This window comes from Triticum urartu, chromosome 7A (assembly GCF_056163025.1).
Source record: "Triticum urartu cultivar PI428250 chromosome 7A, HENAU_Tu73, whole genome shotgun sequence".
NCBI lineage: Eukaryota > Viridiplantae > Streptophyta > Magnoliopsida > Poales > Poaceae > Triticum > Triticum urartu.
Genome location: NC_141879.1, coordinates 644,948,584 through 644,961,021, shown reverse-complemented (window position 1 = coordinate 644,961,021; position 12,438 = coordinate 644,948,584). Strand labels below are relative to the sequence as shown.

General features: G+C 41.3%; 3 long non-coding RNA genes across 7 annotated transcripts; all 3 read right to left on the bottom strand.

The window, feature by feature from the left end:
* Positions 1-328: 328 nt before the first annotated feature.
* Positions 329-5,012, bottom strand: LOC125524764 (uncharacterized). Of its 5 annotated transcripts, XR_015611647.1 has the most exons (7): positions 4,504-5,012; positions 4,167-4,295; positions 3,921-4,049; positions 3,349-3,418; positions 1,437-1,519; positions 745-1,352; positions 329-664 (listed from the first exon to the last, which is right to left on the bottom strand). It is a non-coding gene; the product is annotated as an uncharacterized LOC125524764 (long non-coding RNA). The 5 variants fall into 5 exon arrangements; XR_007290946.2 differs by having other exon boundaries at positions 3,349-3,445; positions 3,921-4,295; XR_007290947.2 differs by having other exon boundaries at positions 3,921-4,295.
* Positions 5,013-7,095: 2,083 nt separating this feature from the next.
* On the bottom strand, positions 7,096-8,277 carry LOC125522852 (uncharacterized). The gene is made up of 2 exons (XR_007289995.2): positions 8,166-8,277; positions 7,096-7,340 (listed from the first exon to the last, which is right to left on the bottom strand). It is a non-coding gene; the product is annotated as an uncharacterized LOC125522852 (long non-coding RNA).
* Positions 8,278-8,701: 424 nt separating this feature from the next.
* On the bottom strand, positions 8,702-9,366 carry LOC125518325 (uncharacterized). Its single transcript, XR_007287956.2, has 3 exons — positions 9,278-9,366; positions 8,865-8,932; positions 8,702-8,768 (listed from the first exon to the last, which is right to left on the bottom strand). It is a non-coding gene; the product is annotated as an uncharacterized LOC125518325 (long non-coding RNA).
* Between the last annotated feature and the right edge of the window lie 3,072 nt (positions 9,367-12,438).

Genomic DNA, 12,438 nt, shown 5'->3' with positions numbered 1-12,438 from the left:
ATCACTTACATCGCCCCCATCTGCCAGAAACGTTGTTAACATGTGTTTAGTGACCTATCAGTGTTTTTTGAAAACTGTCAGCAGAATGGTGGTGGTTATTTGAAAAAAAATCGAAAGGTGGTGGTTTTCTGAATTAGGGTCCCCAATTGTGGTGGTTTTTTGCAATTTACTCCCTTCAAAGAGAACATAAGCAAACCTTAAAATAACCTCACGATCAAACAAAATACACACAATTTCATATATTTTTTCTAAGGAAAATGTCTCACAAAAAAAACTACAGTAGCAAATAAATAAAATGCAAGGCCAACTGAACAGGAATATTGCCATATCAGATCAACAGACGCACAATAGATTTTATTTTCAAATAAATATAGGGCAGCATCACAACTTCGGTTCAGATAAGCAGATGCAGAATTGCAGACGCAGCTGCAGCAACAGTAATAAAGCACAAACTTAACACACAAATTCGAGATCACACAAGAGACACTTAATAGTAACTTATAACTATGATTCCTCTTATTAATAATGACAGTACTAAATAGGATAGTCTTCTGATGGAGATCAGCAATACAGTCTTCCTCCCAATCACGCTGAGAGGACTTCACTTATGCAGCAGCAGCAGCATGCTATATATCATCATTTCTCAAGTCTTCTCATCGTCTTCCTAAAATAAGAAAATCGAATCGAATGTCACCACATGATCATTTATTTATAAGAGAAGCGCTGCCACAATTTAGTACAAACCTTAAACTTTCCTCGCTGAGCTTGTAGATGCCTCAGCCTCCTGCTACGGCGCGTTCCGGTTCCGAGCTAGGACAGGCTCCTCCTGTACTGAATTCACTGGAGTTTCAGCTGACTGGTCTTCAAAGTCTTCATCATACTCCTCATCAAGTGTGTCTTCATAAGCGTTCACCTCAACCCGGTGTGCAGGATCCCTCCTATCCCACCATAGCCCGTACAACACTGAGATCCTTCCTGTGTGTTGTTTGTGATAAGCTCCAATGTGCAACCAAACTGCCGATAATTTTCGGCGAACCACTCCAATAGCAAGGACATCCCAAGTTCCCAACCACCTTCAGGTCTGCAGATGTTTCCTTATCCTTGAAGATGCCCTGATCTGCCTCTTGTGCCGTGTTGAAGTGGTGTACCACAGTTTCTCCTGTGACAGAATTCCGTGTTTCTTCATACTTTTATTCATCTCATGGATTCTTATTAATCTCAAAATCATCTTGCTATGATTGCTGGTACTAATTTTTTGAAGAATGGAATCACATGGCTTATAGAGACCACTCCTTCCCTGCCAGCCCTCTGGGATTTTCAGCAAATACCTTGTAGGCGTACATAATCAAAATCTGCACAAGCAAAGACGATAAGTTCTGGGAACAGGGCACTGGAAAGAGGGGAGAATCAAGAAGTGGCGAGGTTAATCTCCTTACTCCATTTCTTAAGTAGTCCTATCTCAACTGGTCACTGGGTTGTGGGCTGTAGATATTTTTCCTTGTCATGGTGCCATCATTTTCTTTTGTTAGAAGAAAGATTTATACATGAGGGGAAAGGCGGTGTTAATTCACATACGATGCAAGTCTAATAGAAAATTCACACGACCAACCACATAGCAACACATCCAACAGGGCACAACAACTCTCCACAAATGGACCACCCACTTACAACTGGGTCCCAAGCAGTGCCTCTAGCCCCAATGCACACACACACCCCTTTCCAGGGAGTTCAATAGTTGCCTGGATTTTAATGATGAAAATACCATACTATTCATTTTAGGAATCATAAGCTCATTAAATTATCATTTGACAAAATAAAAAACAAGGTCATTTTTGTCCACTCAGTTTACCATCCAACCAAAAGCTACTCGATGTATGATAGGATCATGTCAGCACTACAATGGGGGCAAACCAACCACAAGCATCAGGAACATATCAAAATCAAAACAATTTCTGAATTATTATTATTCAGATTGATGCTTATGAATGAAAGCTGCTTACATCATGGATATTGTCATGCTAATGCAGAATTGAAAGTATCCTATCATCTTCTGTAATGTACCTTCCGCATAGAAAAGTAAAGTGCCAGTCAAGCAACAAGCACATATTATATCCAGATAGTGTTAGATCAGGATGTACAGTGAAATAAGAAGAAGAAAGGCAAGACCATTTAACATGAACAATCATATCATTGATTTTTTCTGCAAGGAACCCGGATAATAGTTCAGCACTCAAATCATGGTAGGCAGATAGATCTCTGAGAGACATTTGTTGGGATGGAAATAGCTCTACACATCAACCAGAACCTGATCTGAAAATGGGACGGATAAAAACACAACCACATTTAATATACATCATGGCAAGAACAATATTGAGCATCTAATACTGTGGAATTATATAACATGGTTTTATACATTTATACGTCAGGAATTTAATCTGAACTATAAATTCCTGACGCCAAGCTATAAAATTATATCATCCTGAATTGATTACCAAGAATCTATGGGGCAACAATAAAAAAACATTACTTTATATGAGTCTGTCTACCTAAGTTCGTATTTATCCAAAAGGGCCTAATTTAGTAATGGTAACACTTTTCTCGATGCTGGATTTTTTTTGCTGAAGTGTTTGGAAATTAATCACATTTACACTAAAAAAATATATTGTGTAGCTAACCTTGAGGTTGTTCGGCAATTCCAGAAGTAAATTTACAAAATTGCACTAATTCATGCAGTACGCTGCCAGGCACCTCAATGAAGGTGTTAACTATTTATTGTAGTGCAACCAGATCAATTTCCTTTCAAAAATGAGCTGAGCTCCCATGTGACACTTGAATAGGTGATGCATGCAGGCCAATGAATGAATGGATTTTATCAACACTTCCTTTTCACTCTGTATATAAACCTCACATCAGCATGCACACCTGAAAAACTAACTTTCTTGTAACCTGAGAGATTATTTCTTCTGCTTTTACTACTACGCCTAATACTTGATACGTCGCCTATAATAAGCATAATATAATAAGTTGACATCATGCAAATGATCTGACAACCAAACTAACACCTGATCCCCATTCATCATAAGCTGCAGGATTTCAACTTCACATTTATCTAATAGGTTTCACTAAAACAGAAAATAATAAAAAACGTAAAATTTATGGGTCTGCTTCCTGCCCGATGTTGTACACAATGCATTGCCCATCGATTTGTTTGCAAAATAAATCCTTGTTTCTAGATCTGCTGCCCTCCCAGAAAAGGGATCATTTCTTACTGGAGCGAACAGGGGAGAGACCGTCAGCAGTGAAAGGCAGAAAAAAGGTAGTAAAGAGAGAGGGAGGAGGTGGCTTCACCTTGAGTGGTAGGGGAGGCCGCCGAATAGCCGACCGAAGCCCTCCTTCCTCACTGCGGTCGGGTATGCCTCTTTGAGGAAAAAAATAAGAAAGGATCCTAGTTTATTTGTTATAAATTGTAAGCTAGAGAACTACACAAATATCTGTGAAAGAATGATATGAGAACATTATTTACTTCAACCTGAACACAAGGTCATCCTAAATCATGACCATTGCAAGCACGCCATGTAAGTTAGATACTTCTAGAGAGAAAGGATAACTTTTGCAGCATTAGTTCGCAGCATATGGACTTCACAAAGTACATATGCTGCTGAGAACTCTTCTGACCCCACCCCAAAACAAATGGTGCCATTTTATCCATATATTTAAATCAAATAGTAAGAAGTATGCTCAGTATATCATGCAGTGCAACAAACTAAAATAAGAGAACTTTAGTAATAAAGTTATAATCGAAAGAACATCCAGATTTTGCTTAGTTTGTGATCTGTAAACACTAAACGGCGGCGCAGTTGCATGAAGCAACACCCTATTCTAACATGAAAAGCTGCTTAATTTGCCTGAAGGGCTTATACCTGCAAAGAACATGAAGACTCAGGCCACTTCTGCTCTTTTATGCCGTAGTTTCTCAGCCACACCAACCATAGCAACTTCCTCTTCTAGTTTTCTTTTTTGCAAGAACTTCCTCTTTTAGTTGTCTGAGCCTGAAATACAATAAGGGGCATAACAAATGAAATAGTTCGCTGTAGTGTCGTCTAAAGCATCACATATTGTGCATCAACTGAAATGCAATTGAAATAAGGAGACGAGGGGAGGCTTGCATGCGAGAGCAATGATCGATGGGTCGACGTGTTTTTAACTTTGTCGCCTTCAGCACAGTAAATTTGACGTGGCTATTGCGAGAGGGCGCCCCTTACGCGTAGGTTAATGTGTTTGATGATGTAGCCCTTCTGTCCAATGAATACAGAAGATTTAACTATCAAAAAATACAGTGGACAGTTTGCCAGAATAGAATCTATACTTTTATTAAGATAAAAACAAGCAGTCAAGCAATATTTTAGAGCAATTGTACAGTTGATCTCATAAGGGAGTAAGAACATCATCAGCCAAAGTAAAATTTCAGAGGATGTTCTGAAGATGAAACAACAGGGGACTCACTATAGAAAATTTCAGTGGATGCTACAGAGGATGTTCAGCCTGAAGATGAGAGGATCACGTGGAATCACGTGGTGCAGTGGCTCTCCTCCTCATCATCTGCAGCGACGCCGCAACCCTCGTCGCTCTCCTCTGTGGCAGCGCCGCCCCTCCTTCGCCACGGCGACCGCCGCCCTCCACCTTCTCGTCCGCGCTGCAGCGCTCCATGAGGCGGAGCCACGCGTTGAGACGAGCCGCCGGAACCTGCCAGAGCCTCGCCGACGACGAAGGTGACGCCGCGCGCGAGACCCTAGCCATGGCCAAGGGTCAGGAGCGAGGGCAGAAGGCCTATAGCGACGGATTTGGACGGATGGGACCAATGAATGGGGCCAGGGGAGGTCGTTGGTGTGTCACCCGCCGCCGGGACTCGCCGGAATCGGACGGCACATGGGTGGTGGCGGCGGCGGCGAGGAGTCGCGGGGGGAGAGAGATCGTAAGAGGAGAGGCGACGAGGGGAGGCTTGCGTGCGAGAGCAAGAATCTATGGGTCGACGCGTTTTTTACCTTTTTCTCTTCGGCACAGTAAATTCGACGTGGCTATTGTTTTTTTAAAGATCCAGCACTGCTGGCTTTTCATTGATTAAGCAGGGAGCATGCGGAAAAAAAAAATCATGATCAAGTGATCATGCTGGGGGTTACAGAGTTGGCGCCACTAGAGGGGTCGCCATTTACCTAAAAATTGAACAGAGATCAGCCTGGGTCACCAAGTGGTGTTTCCAGACATTTGGCTCCGGCAAGCCTCCAGGAATCCATGTCTTGCCTGATTGCTGCAAGGATTTCAGCACTCTGACGCTGGCGATCTCTGAAGGTTCTTGCATTCCTCTCCAGCCAAATATGCCAGGCCACCAGCATCATTGTAGACTGCACCCTTTTCCTGTTTGCCATTCCTGCTGCGCGCATGGCTATTGTGAGAGGGCGCTCCATACGCGCACGTTAATGCTTCTCGATTATTGTGTTCTTGCAATAGAAGCTCCCAAGATGTGTCGTGCCTAAGATGATGGATGCGCATGGTGATATGACACTTATCTTCCATGATAAAAGACCAATTTCGACGACACCTACTCAACTGTACCAGATTGATGCATCCTATTTAATTGTGGAGGCGAATACTGAAGGAGTGCAATTTGGAAACTGGATCTAGGTTAATGTTTGTGGTGCATCATGGACATGCAGATATTTTCCTATTCTTCACAAACACTAGATCGGTAACGCGCCTTGGCGCGAGGGTGTCGGTCCCATCATTGTGGTTATGCAGGTAATGCTCAAGTTAGTACTAATTCAGGTTTAACATACTTACTCAAACAGTATATAACAAAATAAAAGTAAGAAGAAACATTCACATGTGATAGAAGCAATGAGTTCAACATCACCATGAGATTATCATAAGGCAGCATCGAGTTTAGTACTATTTATGTACACATCATTATTGAAGATCAAGAAATCTTATCATTTCATTAGAAATGATAGCTATTTTCTATCTATATGGTACTACAGGCAGCAAGAGCTATTAATAAGAACATAGGTCCATGCTCAGTATCTTTCACACTCAAGGCAATCTTCAAAATAGAAAGAATGTAAGATAACATACATTCTTTCTTCTTGCCAGAACCCTTCACTTTCGCAGCATGCTCTTCAGCTGCCGCCTTCTCCGGTTCAGTTTTCTCTCCAAAAAGGTCGACATTGCTGTCATCCAGACAGAAGTTATTTTCTCATGTTTTTGCAATCCAATCTCCAACAATACATTGTATAAAACCCATTAGTTGAAACATCAAATGAATATTAGAAGCTCAAATGCAGCCTGCTAATTTTTTATGGCAATGAACAGAAGAAAAAATCAAAGATGATGTCACTTGTGCCATTGTGCATCATTGGCCGCTGAATGGCAGCTGATAATACTGTCAGTGGCGCCTCAGGTCGCTGATCGCGAAACTCTGTCCTATTTTTAATGATAGGAGAGGAGGGTGACAAAATGGCTGGGAACTTGTAAGAAAAGCCATCAGAGACAAATCTTTTGATCCTCATAAAGAAAGTCCATCAGAAAAAATAGTACCAAGCTCCTCTTAAATTTCAAGAGATATTCTAGCAAAGCAAAGAGAGACATTATAGCTATAATTAGTGCTCTGAAGCATGTATTCTGAAGTATTTCGAAGAGATCATTTTATTCCCTTTTACCTTCTACATTACATCAATAATTAGTATTCTGAAGGGGATAACTAAAAGCAATTGCGTCTCTTGGTAGCTCTTATGATTGTAGGAAAGGCCACAAGGGAGATCCCAAAGTGGGCATCAATTTTGTACCTGCATGTAATTGCAGCAATAGAGTGCTCTGCTATTGGTGATGTCTTTTTTAAACATCCTCAGCAGTTACCTGAATAAGCAAAGGAGAATACTAAAGAAAGGATACAGTTTATTAAGGACAAAAAAGAATAATAACAGGCCGGCAAATGAGCCTAGGATGGAAAACAAATTATGGATGTCATTCTTTTTTTGCGATTTAATTATGGATGTCATTCTTTCCCAGCTATTTTTGGGTCATGAAAAAGGAAGATACAGTGTATGAAGATACAAAAGGACAACAAATTATGGCATGTCATGCTTTCTCAGCTACTATATATGTGTAGTATATTCTTGCCGAAGCTTGAGGAGGAGAAGAAAAGCACCTGCTGGCTGCAGTTCGAGCAACAATATTATGTAGTTCTAGCCTGACCATGAACAATGCTTCAATTATAGGTGGCACGACTTGCCGCGCGTTGCCCGCCAGACGCAACCAGACATGAATAACCATTTTGAAAGATCGTTGAGCTACACAGGCACATACACAAGCTATTTGATCACACTTGGAATTGTCTCAACTCATAAGCTATAGATAGACAGGAAGCAAAGCACAAAGCTACACATATACATTGGAATTGGATTAACCATAGTAAGAAAATGTATGTGTGTATACATGGTATCGTACAACTTACACAACTTCATGCTTTGTAGTACAATACAACCGCAGAAGCAGGTTGTATGAATAAAAGTGAATGCGGCCAGAATGGAGAGAGATGGTTGTAGTCGAAAGAAAGTTGATAACATAGCGGTCAAACTTATAAGCTCAGTTTATTTTTCACAGTCAAATTTATAGGCTCAGCCTATTTGTCAGGCGTCAAACTACTTTGTATGGTTAAGGCGGGATCTAAAATGAGAAAGAAAGTGAGGCAAAACCACATGATTTCCACTAACCGATAATCTAAGCACTTCAGTAATTACACTAATCAATAAAAGGTGGACCATCACTTAGTCAGAGAAGCCATGAAAAAGGGTTGGGTTGAGACTTGATGCTTAACTCCTAGGCGATTCATGACTGGAATTTGGACGGATACTTAAAACCTTCAAATATGATCCAATTTGAGAACATGTGTGCAGATGTCGTGTTTTGTTTAACACAAATAGTTTAGTAGTACAGCATAGAGAAAACACACACATATATTTAGAATTGCAAGTGAATATAAGAAGTATGAGCATTGTTTGAGATTGTTAATCCAAAGTTTTACAAACAAAAATTCAAGTACTAATGGAAGTTTGTGTGGCTTAACCTTAGCTGGACTTGAAAGCATAAAACTGGTGTAGCAAAATATCATATACCTGGATGTCCATACGGCTGGCGCCGTCAAGGTCTAGCTGTGGAAGGTCTTGCGACGGCGGCTGATTCAAAATCAGTTAGGTAGCACAACAGGGCCAAACCGATCTACCATGGGAAACGCTGCAAGAAATTAGGCATTCCCTATAAATTATTGATCATATAAAGCAATACATTTGACTGCCTGGGACATGATGCATATGAAACACTATGTTGATGTACGTGCAGCCGATCATAGAGAACAATGAAATTGCTTGGAACATGGCGTACATAAGATACTGTGGGAATAATTAGCTGCAACCAATCGTACATACACTGCTTGGTCTGAATTCATAAATCTTGGTCTGAGTTCATAAATAAAAAATTAAGAGAAACGCATGCCAGAGCAGGAATTACCGCAGGTAGTTTTCCTAAATCTATGTATACTTAGCAGCCATGCAGTAAAAGACTAAAAATGTTGACCGGTCCCTCCACAATTTGTAATCCAATGAGGATTTATTTAGATCTAGCCAGCCGCTCATTTCCTTCGTCATGCAAAAGAGATGCTCATATCTAGCAAGATTCCTAGGAGTTTTGATGCCTTTCTTATTTTGTTTGGTACCTTGGGTCTGCACAGGTATGACAGATGCACATACAATGAGCATACCAAAGAAATACATGTGACGGGCAAAATAAATTATGAACAGACATCTTCAGAGACTAACCTTGGGTCTAGCTGCTTGTCAACAAAAGGATCAATGGAGGTGACTTGGTTAAAAGATGTGCCGACAACCTGCATACAATGATTTACAGAGAAGGAGACGAGTAAGGTTTGTTTGCTTAATTAGGACTCTGCATCAACAAATCACCTGAAGCATTCTCAATGAACAATAATTTACATATCCACCAAGATAAACTTCGCGGTTAGCAAATATGTTGATAATAGGAATCTACACCACAAAGAAATCGCCAAGGCATCTAATACTTCTATCTTTAAAGAACGGCTATTCAACAAATGCATCTTAGACTCTTAGTGAAGCTCCAAATGAGAAACCATCATAATTATTTTGAGATGCCTTATTCAGTTAACCAAACAAAGCATGTTCATTTTAATAAAAAGGCAGGAGAAGCATCGTACCACTATCCGTGAATTGCATGTAGAACTTGATTGTGGAGGTGAGTTGGGGCTCTTTGGTGCTAGCTCTTCCAGTTCTCTTTGAAATGCATATGTTGTACCTCTCCCAATTGGTGCCTCTGGATATGTACTTTCCCTCAGTATCTGCAAATGTAAATGCAGATTTTCAGGCTCCTTTTCTGATTAGAGAGAATAAGCGAGAAAAACTGATAATAGACCAAACAAAACCTGATAAAAAAACTGATTATAGGTTACAAAACCTGAGAAAAAATAATGGTGAAATTTGCTTCAAAACAACAGTATCCACATGTAAAAGAAATAGAGATTACATCTACAAAAACTTCACTACAAATGGAAGAGTTTTTTTTTCATTTAGGTGTTCTTTTGATCATTGGTGTACCTTGGACTCAGAGCAGGGGAGCATCCTCTTACAAGCCAGGCTAGCAGCCAGCAACAAGCCCAACGTGCAGAATGATCCATAGATCCAGCGAGATGAAGTTAGAGAAGACACACACAGAGGCACAGACCTGCTCCAGAAAGCTTCAGGGCACGGTTGAACATGGCCAATGCCATGTCCTCTGCGGCCTGCTTGCTTGTGAACTGCAGGGGCAATTGGAAACCAAAAGCATGGTCGGTGAGTCAGTCTGATGAGTGCCTAGGGCGTGTCAAATGTGATGGCTCCAAAGTCCTTTCTTGATGGAAACAAGCACAATTTTTTTTTGCACTTTCTCTAAAAACTCATACAAAAATATAACCTATTGGTTGAAAGGTGCTATAGAATCGCTTAGCCATGAAAACATTGAAATATATACCCCAACTTCAGACTCAAGGAAGGCAGGTTAGAGAAAGCCAACATCCCAATCTCAAACTGAAGCGCATCACCCCTAGGAAGCCATCCGGAGCCTGTGACAACACAATCACATCAAAATGCAGTAACAAATTTCACTGCATACACAAGAGAGAGAGAGAGAGAGAGAGAGAGAGAGAGAGAGGTACTTTTTGTTCAATATTTTCTTCAGGCAAATTCTTCATCTTTCGTCCCTTCTCGAACCTGCAAACATGGTGTACAGATAAAACATATATTACATTATGAAATCAAAACCAGAGAGACATATTAATAACTCCTTTGCTTCCTTACCTTCAGACCTCTACTAATAGAGAAATCATTTACTATCTTGTGATCAACACCCTGCTGCTGCGCGGCGCTGGCCATCCCCTTGTGCGCCGAGGAGGTGGGAGAGGCGCAGCGGAACATGCTCCTCCTATAGAGTCTGAGCTCGTCTGCAGCTCGAGCTTACTCCCATGCGCCTCTGGAATATAAAAACAGACTTACTGCACATACTTATGATATAAGAAGCTGTAGATAGGAAGTATAACCAAAACCAGTTTACTTTTATAGACTTATTATAGTACATCCTGCAACACTATAAAGAATTTTTGTGAAACTAATTTTTGAAGGCAAGTATCTCCAATGGTAATTTAATCTGGTAATTGTTTATTAGTGCTGAGGAAAACTATTTCATTTATCGAATAATGAAAAGAGCAGCAGCGAAATGATAATAGAGATAGTGTTATCATTTCGTAAGGAAAAAAGTAGTGTGGAAAACTTACAGATAGGACCAAGACCAACATCAACCTTTCCCTCCACCATGAATACCTTAACCACCATCTTCAAGTTCATCACCAAGACCAACATCAACCTTTCCCTCCACCATGAATACCTTAACCACCATCTTCAAGTTCATCATAAGAAAATAGTCACATATATGCACATCAAGCCTGCACCATCATAACCAGGATTAACCCAAAATCAAATGTCTCAACCTTTTGGTACCTCAAAATTGACAGCATTAGAGATAGAGATGTTTCCATTTGCATATGCAAAAAACCAAAGAACTAAACATATACGTGGTTGAATGAGTTTGTATTAGGAAACTTGGCAACCAAGATGAGCACTACAAAAAAACAAGAACAGAGAAAGGAGAGAGAGAGGGGGTCGACCTGCAGTTCACTGGAACAAGACAAACCCTAGCCTCTCAAGTCTCACCAATTCTGCTGCTTCTTGCCCGCCGCCACCTTGAGCACAAACTTCTTCCCGGATGTGGTGCCTGCTTCTTGCCCACCACCGCCTTGAGCACAAGCTTCTTCTTCCTGGATGCGGTGCCCTTGCGCGGGCGCGTGGTGACCGTGGCCACCAGGTCGGCCTCGGGCGCGGCCTGGGCGGAGGACGTGCGCTTGCCTCGCGACGGTCCGACGGCCAGGGGCGGCGAGCTGGGCGGCGCCATGGGTTGCGTGCGGCTGGCTAGGGTTCCGGGGGAGGATTCTAATGGGGGGGGGGGGGCGAATGGGAGGAGGAAGAGGCAAGGGTAGGGGTGGCCGTTGGTGGGGAAGGAGGCTGGCGGCGGCCTTGTCGCGGGAGGAGCAGCACGGATGGGGCGGCTAGGGTTCTACAACGGGGGCTGCTGTTTTTATATGCCTCTGGCGGAAATGACGAAAATGCCCTAGGTGGGGCACCAAATTTACAGGCGGTGGCACGGCCATTTCGACACTGTTTCGATCTACAGTGCTTATTTTTGATCCAACGGCCGGCGTCTCTCCATCTCTAGATCGGACGGCCCAAAACGTATCAAGGAATCGATCCGACGGCCAGGAAGCGCTGATCTATGAGGAGGCTGGGTTCCTCCCGGTATGTATCTTACGCGATTCTGAATAGAGCGGACTAGCTAGTATACTCCCCTGCTTTTATTTAGTCCGCATATTAGCTTTGGTCAATGTCAAGCTTTGTAAACTTTGACAAAATTTATAAATAAAAATATTAACACATAGAATAACAATTCATTACCATTATATTCATTATTGAATTTACTTTCATGTCATATAGATTTGTTATGGTAAATTTTTATATTGTCTCCTATAGACTTGATCAAACTTTACGAAGTTTGACTTTAGTCAAATCTAATATGCATAGTAAATAAGAACAAAGGGAGTAGTTGTCAATGACCTTTTGAGTCATAAGCCCTTTTGACCATCAAACGTGTTTTGTGCTGTCTAGCCATGATGAAAATGTTCAATGGTTAAATTATGTGTTGTTTAGTCATAATACTAACTAATGGATAAGGTAGAAAAATGCATGTATGCATGTAATGATGAGTATCAATGTAATA